This window comes from Myotis nattereri, assembly GCF_964212035.1.
Source record: "Myotis nattereri genome assembly, chromosome: 5".
Taxonomy (NCBI): Eukaryota; Metazoa; Chordata; class Mammalia; order Chiroptera; family Vespertilionidae; genus Myotis; species Myotis nattereri.
Window position 1 is genome coordinate 102634916 of NC_138080.1, and position 12747 is coordinate 102647662.

Below are 12747 nucleotides of genomic sequence, written 5' to 3' on the forward strand. Positions count from 1 at the left end.
CCACCATAACTGCTTTAGTTAAAGTCTAATTTCAGACCATCCTTTGTGGTTACTTTAGGTCTCTGATTTGCAAGACCGCCATGCAGGCCTTCCCTGAGCTTGTCAGGCTAGTGTGTGGCCCCTTTTGTCCACAGTGCCAATCACATTTCATGCCATTGAGATGGGGGTTAGATGAAAAAAGGTATATAATGTGCTTAACCCCTAGAGGGCCTGGGAGCGCGATCATGCTCCTGTCTTTCGCCAAAAGTGCCGGGAGCGCTATCGCGCTCCTCCTGCAGTGTCACTATCAGATGCTAGCAGTTCACTCAGCAAAAATGCCTTGGCAATTTTAGCATAGTTCCTAGGATATTAGTTGGCACTCAAAGGGTTAATGCATTGCCTGGCATATTGTCACCATGGTATGGATAAGTAAGTGCCATCTAGGTTTATTATTGCATTGTTGTTGTTAACCTTAAGACAAGAAAGAAAGCTTAAGAATTTATCCTGCTCAGGTTAGTATTTAGGATGAGACCCTAGGTCTCATTGGTGCTTTGTGCTTCCTTACCGTTTGTTGTTTGATCCCAGGTTTCACATTTGTTGTTTGGAAATATGTGTGTGCGTTTTTTTAAATTTAGATTTTTAAAATAGAAACGTCATTCAGACCTCCCAGATAATGTGACCTGGTAACGTAGAGCTCTGAGTGGTAGACTTAACCTTGTTTACCTTCTTGTCACTTCTTCCCACACAGAACCCTACATGTTCTCAAATGATCTTGTTTTCCCACAATTTTATTGGGTGAGAGTCATGATTTCTAATTTGACATGGCTTCAAAGAGTGTTCACTATTCTATCTATATGATCTACCCACTGATTCTGTAAGTCTTGTGTGCACACCCTGTTCTCTATCAACATGTATCTTTTGGTTGTTTTCCTGTCTCTTAAAAAAAATATATATATATATATATATATATATATATATATATATATATACCTGTGAATATATATATTGCTTGATTTCAGAGAGGAAGGGAGAGGGAAAGAGAGGTAGAAACATCAATGGTAAGAATCAGTGATTGGTTACCTCCTGCATGCCCCCAAACTTGGGACCAAGCCCGCAACCCAGGCATGTGCCCCTGACCAGGAATTGAACTGTGACCTCCTGGTTCATAGGTTGATGCTCAACCACTGAGCCATGCCAGCTGGGCAATTCCTGCCTCTTTTTGATAGCATTAGCTATCAAATGGGAAGTGATACTGTACCTTATGATAGGCTGGCTATGGTCTACGGGGAAGGAGAGCTAGAAATAAGAAGCTATCGGAATTTGGGTGAGTTTTGGAAATACAGTCTTGTTTCTGTGGCCACAAAGATAAGCGCATACATGAATGACTTAGCTAAAGGTAGCTTAAAAGTTAGGTTTACACCTGTGATGTTATATGCCAGAAAAACAGTGAATTTCACATAGTGAGAATTCTCATTGTAGATCAGCCATGGAATTTCTGTGTGACCTTGGGAAAGTTCCTTTCTCCTCTCTGGGCTTCAAATTACCCATCTGTACAATGAAATGATTGCCTCAGATTTCTTCCATCTCTGCTTTTTGAGGTTCTCTTTTTCAGGAGCAATATGAGATGTGGCCAATTATGTTTTCCTTTACATTTTTTCCAGTGTTATTAAGACGGAGAGGTCACCCTGCTTTAGTTTCTGGCCAGACTCTTTCTTCTACAGCCCCTGTCGGCTGTCAGCCCCAGTCCCTCCCTCCAGCACTGTCTGGTTGATTACATTTTCTCTCTTCTCTAGTATGTTCTCAAACCCTTCCTGGCAGAGTGTGGGAGCTGGGAAGAGCATCTTGTCTCAATATTTATTGTCTACCAGACACAGTAAATCCATCCCATCTTGCAAAGTGATAGAGTGCCGCGACCTGCACGGCTAGGGTTCAGGATCTGAAGGAGGGGCCAACGCACAAATGAAAATACTATATAAGAAATTATGAATTTAGAAGGCATGGGGAGCCAGGTGGAGACCTCTCTCTTGGAGAGGCACACTGAAACCTGGCCTTATCCACTTTTTATTCAGTTTTAGATACACATCTTGCCCTCAGTAAAGCACGGCAAACAGGTAGCAGACAGACCATCTCTAAGGTCAATAAAGATCAGTAAAGATCAGTGAGGTGCAGTAATCATTTACTTTGAGGCTATTAGGTGAGGAAACTGCTTTGAGCCACTGCTATTTCAACATGAACAATGGTGCTTGGTGTTAGCCCTGCTAACGCTCAAGGGCCATTGGCCTTCCGCGTTCCTTGGTGCACTCTCAAATAGTATTGACAGTGGGTGGCTTCCTGCAATAGAGGATTCCTGACACAATCTCATTTTGCTTTTACTGAGTAGGTATCCATGGAGAAAGGTGGTACATTGGACCTAATGATGACTATGAGGTCTCCTGGCATGAATTAAACACACACACACACACACACACACAGCTTCAAAGCTCAGACAAAGCTTGTAAAAATAGATTCTGTCTCTAGATGGTCAAGAACGTGCTATAATCAGTCCTTGGATCCACACACTCAAACAAGCATCCCACTGTGGGAAAGTATCATTAGTATGAGTATCATTGGGATCATTGTTGTATCATCATCATCACCACTACCACCATCACCACCATCATGATAGTGGGAGCACAATTTCATCCAACAAATATCAATTGAGCTTTAACTATGTTCTAGGCATGCTGGGGGGAAGAGAGGTGAAAAAGAGAGAAACAGAAATCAAGTTACCAAATCGGTGAACAAGAGGAGTGTGATGAGTGATGTGAAGGAAGTAATCAGGGTGATGTGCTAGAAGGTGCCGGGAGTTGCGGGAGAGGAGGAGGCTCTGTTTTAGTTTGGATGGTCAGAGAAGGCTTCTCAGAGGAGGTGGTGTAGGAGCTGAGATCCATGCAGGTTGCTGGGAAAGGCAGAGGTGTGACTAGTACTGGAGGTGAGGTTTGAGAGGCGGGCATGTTGGTTCTTGAGGGCCACTGGAAGATTTTAAGTAGAGGAGTGACATGATCTGTGATTTTAAAGGGCTGCTCTGGCAGCTCTGTGGAGCATGGGTGGATTGGCGAGGTGCCATGACTTGGAAAAGGAAAGACTAGTTGCCTCAGGCTCCTCCCTCACCTTCCCAGCACAGGCAATCAGTTGCCAAGTCCGAGGGGCGCTGGGAGCTGTGTGGGGGCTTGAACCAGGGTAGTGACAGTAGAGAAGTGCTTGGATCAAGAACTTCATTGAACAGCCCTGGTCCATGTGGCTCAGTTGGTTGAGTGTCATCCCATGCACCAAAAGGTCGCTGTTTCCATTCCCGACAGGGCACATATTGGGGTTGTGGGCTCCATCCCCATAAGGGGCTTGCAGGAGGCAGCTGATAGATGTTTCTCTTTCACATGGATGTTTCGCTCTCTCTTTCTCCTTCTCACTCTCCCTTCCTCTCTCTCAAAAGTAAAAACAAAACAAAACATATTTTAAAAATGTCATTTGACAAATGAGCTCCTACAGCGTGCCAGGCATTTTTCTAGGATTAGGGAGCCAGAGAAGAATAGGACAAATCCCCCACCCTCCTAGGGCTAACATCCCAGATGGGACAGAGACAGACAAGTGGACAGACGTATACTGTGTTACTTTAGATAGTACAAAGAGATGGCATGTATTTAGATAGTGTAAATGCTGTGAAGATGATACAGCAGGAGAGGGGGATCAGGAGTGACAAAGCCATTTGAGGTAGAGGTGGTCAAGGATGAATTAGATGAGATGGATGTGGGGAGGGAAAAGGAGGCAGGAAGAAGAGGTTCTGGGGTTTGGCTTGAGCTTTGGGGTCAATGGTAGAGCCACGTCCCAAGCAGCAGGAGCACGGGGAGTACACCAGTGGGACATTAGGGCTCTGCCTTGGCCTTGTTGCTCTCCAGGGCCATGCTGTCCTCAGATTGGTGATGCAATCCATGCTCTGTCATAGGAGCCAGCTTGTGTGAGCAGTTGACAGTTTGCATCTGAGAGGCCCCCAGCTTGGTTGTTGCATACTTCCACCCTGCCCAGGAATGGGTCCTCCCAGACATTTCCTTATGTGGCCAGGAAGAGAGCCTCTCTTCAGAGCTGTGTTCTGCCTGCTGACCCCCACTTCCTGGCACTTTAACCTCAACAAGCCCATCCCTCCCACCCTCCCTCCCCGCCCCCCTCCTCTTCCTCTCATCCCTCTTCTCTTGCCTAAAGGCCCTGCCCAGCTGGTGGTACCAGCATCCACCCACTCACCCAAAGAAAAGTTGGGAGTCATCCTGGACTCCTCTCACGCCCTCACAGCCCACATCCAGGCCACCAAGGCCTTTTGCTGTTACCTCATGTCTGGTCCTTCCTGTCCAACCTCATTGCTCTCACCTGAGCACTAGCCTCTGAATCTCACATTTATATTCATAAAGGCCCTTTTTGCCTCTTAGCTGGCTTTTCCCCATCACCCTCCTTATCGATGCCAGAGTGAGTTTTCTTAAAAGAAATTCAAACTATTATTTCCAGGGCTTAGATCCATGCCTCTCCCTCACATTGTCTTCAGGATTAAATTCCAGCTTTTAGTTTAGGATATAAGAGTCATCATGAGTGGCCACTGTGAACTTATTTAGCTGCATCTCTTGCATCTACATACCCTTCATTATATGCTCTAATAAGACAAAAACTGCTTATAGCAAGCTGAGAGCAAGCTGTGCCTGATGACTTCACCCCCTTTACACGAGTAAGGCTCCCTTCTTGAGTTCCCATTGAACTCCTAGTCATACCTTAAAACCCAACCCAGAAATTATCTTCTCCAGAAAGACTTCTTTCCCTCTATGTTATTTCTGGTCCTTGTACATGCTTCTTTGCCACTCATCGCACACTAATGTTGTGGTCTGTTTACTTGCTGGTCCCCTTCAATACAAGATAAGTTTTTTGAAACTAGCATTGTGACTTACTCTGATTGGTGTCGGGTCTGGCCCAAAATGGTGGCTCACAAATAATTAAATTGGATGCCTTTGGACCTAAGTCCTTCAGAAGCAACCTGGAAATTATCATCCTTCTAGAAGCTTACAGCAACCAATAATTATTGACAACAAAGGCAGTTTAGTTGGTGCTTTATGGGGGTAATATTTAAGAGAGCTTGACCTGGGAGCCTGCTGGAGGCTAGGAACAGTAGTTAGCATAATGAATGCGAGAAGTTCATCAGAGGCTGATGGACATCTTCAGCAGGGCTGAAGATCTGCATATTAGTACCTGCTGCCAAACAGCTGAGGGCAGTTCCCCTAACCAAGTGGTTCTCAACCTTCCTAATGCCACGACCCTTTAATACAGTTCCTCATGTTGTGGTGACCCCCAATTTCATTGTTACAAATTGAACATAATTAAAGCATGGTGATTAATCACAAAACCAATATGTAATTATATATGTGTTTTCCGATGGTCTTAGGAGACCCCTGTGAAAGGGTCGTTTGACCCCCAAAGGGGTCGCGACCCACAGGTTGAGAACCGCTGCCCTAACCTGAAAATCCTTTATTGTTTACCAAACCTTACGTTTGATACGTATATCTGCTTTGCTAAAGGGAAAAATGTGTTAATAAAAATCCGTGGGTCCAGAGATTCAGGGAGTCACCCCACTAGAGGGTGAAGCCTCCTTCTGGTTCCCCCAAATACCTTCCAACTTTATGTTTCTTGTCTAGTTTCTCTTCATTTATGCACAGCCCTTCTCCAGATTCCTGAACCCTTGCTGCGAAAAGACTGTGCAGGAGCCATCATGTATTTCCTAATGCCATGTTTCACCAGGGGCAGCTCGAATTACAGCTGCCTCTTCTTGGGCCTGGGACACCCCCAAGAGTGTATTTATCAGGGCTTTGACCAGGTTAGAGCAGAGTGAGATAGTTTCCCTCTGTAGAGGCTGGGAGTGAGAAGTAGAAAACTCTGGCTGTTTTATATACTCTCTAAAATTTGCCTCAACCCCCCAAATTTCCCTTTTTAGTTGCATCCTCTCCTTTGCATTTTACAGATTGGCCAGATCCTCACGTTCATTATGGAATATTTCCTACTTTTCACATTACAGGAGACAACCTTCTAGCACCCACAAGGGTCCCCTTTCCACGAGCTTCTAGTAGCATTTCCCTCACTTTTCCTTTAAGTTACCCTCTCGGCTCTTTAGACTTTCACTAACTTGCTCTTGGAGGCCTCCCTGCCTTCTGTCTGCTGGTCAAACACAGGATGATTGTGATATTGTGATTTGGGCGTTGGAATAGGGAGCAGAATTCTAAGGCTGCCACATGTTTCAGTTTCTGTTATAGCAGCAACCCTCGTCCAATACCAAACTCTGTTCCAGTTATCTATTGCTGTGTAATGTTTTAAAATAAGCAAAGGCCAGAATGGAGTCACTTTTGCTAAGCCACCTCACCCAACCAAAACTTAATAACCAACCTAATTGTAGCTTCAGCCTCTTCCAGGAGTGGGATTTTAAACCAATTAGCCTGGAATTTCCTGCTCTACATGGGTGAGATAACTCACGTGCAAGGCCCCTGACATTCTCTTCCCCAAAAGAAGATGACCTAGCCTAAAAAATAGCTCTTTCTTTTATTCATTCATTCATTTTTAAAATCTTTGCTAATGACTTTCCTGCCACACCCTCTATTATCATCGTAATTAGCTTATTAATATTAATAACAGGAGGAGAACAAAGGGGAGGCTGGACATTTAAGCATGGTCACCTGGGCAGCTTCACCAGGAAGCTACAGCTTCATGCTCCCAGGGACCCACCAGTCCATTCCCTGCAGATCACTGGGGGAGGGGATCGAACAAAAGGGGAGATGGGCACATGAGCAGCGAAGCCGGGTCGACACAGGAGAGGAGCTTGTCTCAGTCTAGCCTGGGAAGCTATGGATTTGGCGAGGGTTGGACCCCATCAGAAGCCAATGATAGAGTTAGTTTGAAAAAGCTCCTAGAGACATATGTAATACTCTTTGTAATACTTTAAGCAATAAAACAAAATTAAAAAAAATTAAATTAAAAAAAAAAGAAAAAAAAAGAAAAAGCTCCTGGTTAAAATTTCCCGGCGAGGTTTCCTCTTTCTTGGGCTCTTGCTCTTGCTTGCCCTTGTTCTACACTTGCTCTCTCGTGCTCCGTGACCCGCACTCGCCGTGTGCTCACCTGTTCTCCATTGTCATCTGGCCTTAAGCAGCCGCATGGCCCATGCCCATGCAGACCCCACACCCACCTGGGACCTGCAGCTGGGAACACAAGCTGGACTGGACTGGACTTTCCTAGGGAGCAGAAATTCTGGGCAGTGGCGTTAACTGTGGCTCTGATGAGGTCAAGATTGGACTCCTTCCATGGTGAGACGGACAGAGACGGGACCCCCCTTAATTTTACATCATCAGTAAATCTTTCCACAAAACCCCATCCTCCCGTGGGGGGCCTCAGGAAATGATTTTCCTTGCAGCACCTCAAGAACTCCACTTTCACCAACAACGCTTGTGCTTCAAAAGACCTTCCAGTGTGTACAGCCCCTTGGAGCACCCTTTGCGTTGTTAGATGGGATGCTGTCCAAGTCATGAATCACTTAATAAAGCCAATTAGTAGATCTTCACATTTACTTGGTTGAATTTTGCTCTTTAGCGGCTATAAATCACCCCAAATACGTGGCTTGGAGCAAGAATAGTTTTATTTTGTGGCTCATGGTCTGTAGGCTTGACAAGGCTCATTTAGCCAGTCCTCATTCAGAGTGCCTCATGAAATGGCCGTTGTTTGGCTGGGGCCACAATCATTTGAAGGTCAGCTTAGACTCCGCCAGTGTAATCCCTCCTCTGGGGATGCATGGCAGACTGAGCTGGTTGCCTAAGAGCCACGCTGAGAGGCCATGGGCACCTTCCGAGTCAAAGTGGAGCTGGGATTGCTGTGCTGGACCCTAGGCACGATGGTTAACCAGAGCAAGCCCCCAAGCTGCAGCGAGGTCAGAGAGCAGGGGCACCTGGTTCCTGGTGGCTTTCCCAGCTCAAGTCCGGACTGTGCTTCGTTTCCGAAATCCCTCTGCATTCTCAGCATAAGCTCCTCTTTTTCCTGGAGTTGTCCGGGAGAGATTTCTCTTCCTGGCACATGCAACGTGTCACCCTGACCAGGACCCGGGAAGGATCTGTGTTCTTCTCAAGGAGTGGTAGGAAGAAGTGAGCATGTAGTGCAGGGCCACTGACTCTTGCGTTCATTTATTTATACCCATTATTATTGTTTTAAAAAAATATATTCGTATTGATTTCAAAGAGGAAGGGAGAGGGAGTGAGAGATGGAAACATCAATGATGAGAGAGAATCATTGATCGGCTGCCTCCTGCACACCCCCAACTGGGGATTGAGCCCACAACCTGGGCATGTGCCCTTGACCAGAATTGAACCTGGGACCCTTCAGTCTGCAGGCCGACGTTCTATCCACTGAGCCCAACCAGCTAGGGCTATATCCATGATTAAGTCTCCCTTGAACTTCTGTTAGGTGTCAACTTCTGTTAGGCACGGGGTACAATGTTGACTGGGCTCAAGATTGAGTGAGAATCACCCAGAGCCAAGTTCAGATTTCTTTGCCAGTTAGTGGTTGTGTGAAGTCCTCACTTAACTGGGGGTTCCCTTTTCTCACCTGGGAAATGGGCCTCACTTTGTGGAGTTGGGTGTGAAGACTAAATGATGTGTATGTGTAGCTCATATAGCACATGGGAAGCCCTTAAATATTTGAGTTTTTCTTTTCCCTTGTTCTCTTACATCACAGTTGACTTTTGGGGCTGGATAAGTCTTTGTGTGGAAGGCTGTCCTGGGTACTGTGGGATGTTTAGCAATATCTTTGGCCTCTGCCCACAAGATGGTAGTAACACTCGCCACATGGGCCCCAGGGGTGGAGACAGGGTGGGGGAAATTGCTCCCATCTGCAAACCACCACTTTAGATAAAAGCCAAAGGCCCAACATCCACCTCTGCCTTTGATTTCCCAATCTGTCTGATCCCCTTTCACTGGTTTTTTTTGTCCAAAACTCAATGGCATCAGGAGGAAAGTAGACACCGATACCAAGGTGGTAGCGCTGGCGTTCCAGAAAGGAAAATCTGCATGACACCCTCCCTCCCTCCTTCCTTCTCCGGGAGCCAAGTCCTGTCCTGCCTCTTTAATTGGCTCCAGTGACTTCAGCATGAGGCAGGTCTGTTGACCCACCATAGCGCTGGTATGAAAAACAGGCTTGGCCAGATCTGACAGTGCAGAGAAATTGGAGCCTTTCCTCCTCGCTGCTCACCCCAGCCCCAGCTCGGGCCATGGCTTTGGTGACTCACAGCTGGAACATACTTGACATGGCCTGAGGGAGAGGAAAGGGATTCTGTTTCCAGCAGTTGCTTCAGGATTTCTCAACAGGGGGCCCTGGGCAAAGCAATCTGATTGTGTAGAAACTGAATTTGCATGGCACGACTGATTTATCCAGAGATTGTGTTGCATAACTATAAAAACATCTTCTACACTTGATGTAAGTTTGAGTCAGTTGTTTATGATAAATATCATATTGATGATGATGATGGCTTCATTTGGGGTGAGGGCTTTTCCTTTTTGGTTTTTTATTGATTTCAGAGTGGAAGAGAGAGGGAGAGATTAGAAACATCAATGACGAGAGAGGATCATTGATCAGTTACCTCCTGCACGCCCCATAGTGGGGATGGAGCCTGAAACCTGGGCATATGCCCTGACCTGGAATTGAACGTGACCTCCTGGTTCATAGGTCAACGCTCAACCTCTGAGCAATGCCTGTCGGGCAATGAGGGCTTTTTCTTGACGTTCTCCTGTTTAAGCCTGTGGACCAGGACTGGCCTGGCTCTCTGATGTCTGTCTCCCCTCATTCTCCCTTGATCATTCACCGGCCTTCTGCTGTTTTCTTAGACGCTAAGGTCCCTCAGGGCCTTTGCACCTGGGTGGAGGGGATGAGCAAAATCACTGTGTCTGTGACGTCAGTGTTGAAAGTATTTAGTACTGTTTCCCATTGACCATCAAAGTGACCCAGAGGTGTACTTTATGATAAACAGACTTGGACATAAAAAGCTACCTGCTCTGGATTGATACTACGAGGCATTATTCAGAATGTGATAAACAGATTCCTTTCCTTTAGAGCAGTGGTTCTCAACCTTCCTAATGCTGCGACCCTTTAATACAGTTCCTCATGTTGTGGTCACCCCCAATTTCATTGTTACAAATTGAACATAATTAAAGCATAGTGATTAATCACAAAAACATTATGTAATTATATATGTGTTTTCTGATGGTCTTAGGTGACCCCTGTGAAAGGGTCGTTCAACCCCCAAAGGGGTCGCGACCTACAGGTTGAGAACCGCTGCTTTAGAGCAACTGCTAGAAAACACATTGGGGGCTTTGGAGGCAGGCAGACCTGGGTTCCAATCCTTGCCTTCACGGACTGCCCTCGGAACCTTGGGCAGGTTCTGAGTCTCCGTCTTATCTATGAAATGGAAATAATAAAATCATAGACTTTTAAAATATCCCTATGAATAGAGGATACTTCATAAATGGTAGCTAGTTTTTATCATAATATGGTTTATACCAATAATTTAAACCAAAATTTGATTTTTTAAAGAAATCACTAACCTGTACAGGAGCATCTATCCTATATAATAAAAGCCTAATATGCTAAGTGTCCAGTTGTTCAGTTGGCCGTTCAACCAATCAAAGCATAATATGCTAATGATATGCTAAGGCTGCTCAACTGCTTGCTATGATGTGCACTGACCACCAGGGGGCAGACGTTCCGACTGGTAGGTTAGCTTGATGCTGGGGCCCAGCCGATTGGGACTGAGTGAGATGGGACAGACACGCCCTGGAGCCCTCCCGCAGTCCCTTCCCGGCTGGCCAACCTCCTGCGTCCCTCCCCGGTCCTGATTGTGCACCAGTGGGGTCCCCTGGCCTGGCCTGCGCCCTCTCACAATCTGGAACCCCTTGGGGGATGTTGGAGAGCCAGTTTCGGCCCGATCCCTCAGGCCAGGCTGAGGGGCCCCACTGGTGCACAAATTCGTGCACTGGGCCTCTAGTATTACATAAACTGAGGCCAGCCAAGAAGCGAGTTGTGTAAACTGGTCCCTTGGAAGCAGCTCCTTCTCCGTGATCCCCCTGAGTGCCTCAAGATAACCCCACCGCCTCCAGTCCCCTTTCCCCTGAAAGCAGTGTCTTTGGGACTGACAGCCTGCAAGATTCTGGGAGCTCACAGGAGGCCAGGCCCCTTGGTACACCACGTGTCTCCTTTCTCTTTGCCTCTGGTTTCAATAGGAGGGTGTCATGTTAGTGGGTGAGGAAGAAGTGAGAGGAGGGAAAAAGGAAAAATTTGAACTTAAATCCAAGTCTGATCCAGTTCTCATCGGAGCCCCAGAAACCACCTTCCTCTTTTGGGCAGGACAGACAGAATGACAATCAAACCATCACTGGGCTTTGGGCTGTGGGTGTTGGGAAGGGGTCTGTGCATTTTGCTTGCCCCATATTCATTCACTCCCTTTAAACATAACCTGACTTTTCTTTGGGAAACCACCCTTCTTCTGCTCTCGGCCCCAGTCCACATCCAGGTCAGCATGCAGCCAATCAGCACATTCCATTCCTCTGGCCACAATGATTGATTCAAGGATGGCAATATAATCCCAAACTAGACCAGTGAGGCTGATATTTGGCATTTTTATTGGCCTCCTTTCCCCACTAGAGCCGCTAAGCTCCGGAGATGTAAACCGGCTTCTTCTGCTTCAGACCTCTAGGGGGCGCTTAGCGAAGAGTGAAGCCAAGGAGATAGAGACCCCACGCTCCCATTGTCATTTTGAGTGTCTCCCCCCCCCTCCCCCCCCACCTCCCTCCCGCCCCGCTCCTTTCCTCGGTTCTTTCTTTTCTTTTCTTTTTTTTTTTTAATTAAATCTTTATTGTTCAGATTATTACATTTGTTCCTCTTTTTCCCCCCCATAACTCCCCTCCTCCCAGTTCCCGCCCCACCCTCCGCCCTCACTCCCCACCCACTGTCCTCATCCATAGGTGCACGATTTTTGTCCAGTCTCTTCCCGCATCTCCCACACCCCTTTACCCCCCAAGAATAGTCAGTCCATTCCCTTTCTATGTCCCTGATTCCATTATAATCACCAGTTCATTCTGTTCATCGGATTATTTATTCACTTGATTCTTAGATTCACTTGTTGATAGATGCATATTTGTTGTTCATAATTTTTTTCCTTATCTGTGAAGCTCTTTATCTGACCTTCAATTCTGAATGATAGCTTTGCTGGATAAAGTAATCTTGGTTGTAGGTTCTTGGTATTCATCACTTTGAATATTTCTTGCCACTCCCTTCTGGCCTGCAAAGTTTCTGTTGAGAAATCAGCTGACAGTCGTATGGGTACTCCCTTGTAGGTAACTGAGTTTCTTTCTCTTGCTGTTTTTAAGATTCTCTCTTTCTTTTCTTAAATCAAATTGATTTTGTTTTCTAACACTGGAAATCAAGAGATTCTCGAGCAATAGATCTTTGTATTGGAGCGAGAGGAGGAGGCAGCCAGGATGCGAGGGGTCTGGGAGCCGTGTCCTGGCGGAAACCTTTAGGGGGACCAGCAGTGTTCCCCCTTTCAGGAGGGCTGTGGCCGGGCAGCCAGTCTCGCCTCGTCTGGTCTGGTTCGGTGTGCTCTCGGGGCAGAGCGAGAGCAAAGAGCGGTGGTTATGGAGGAACAGATGGTAAGGATAGTTCCAATAGTAATTGCTGTGA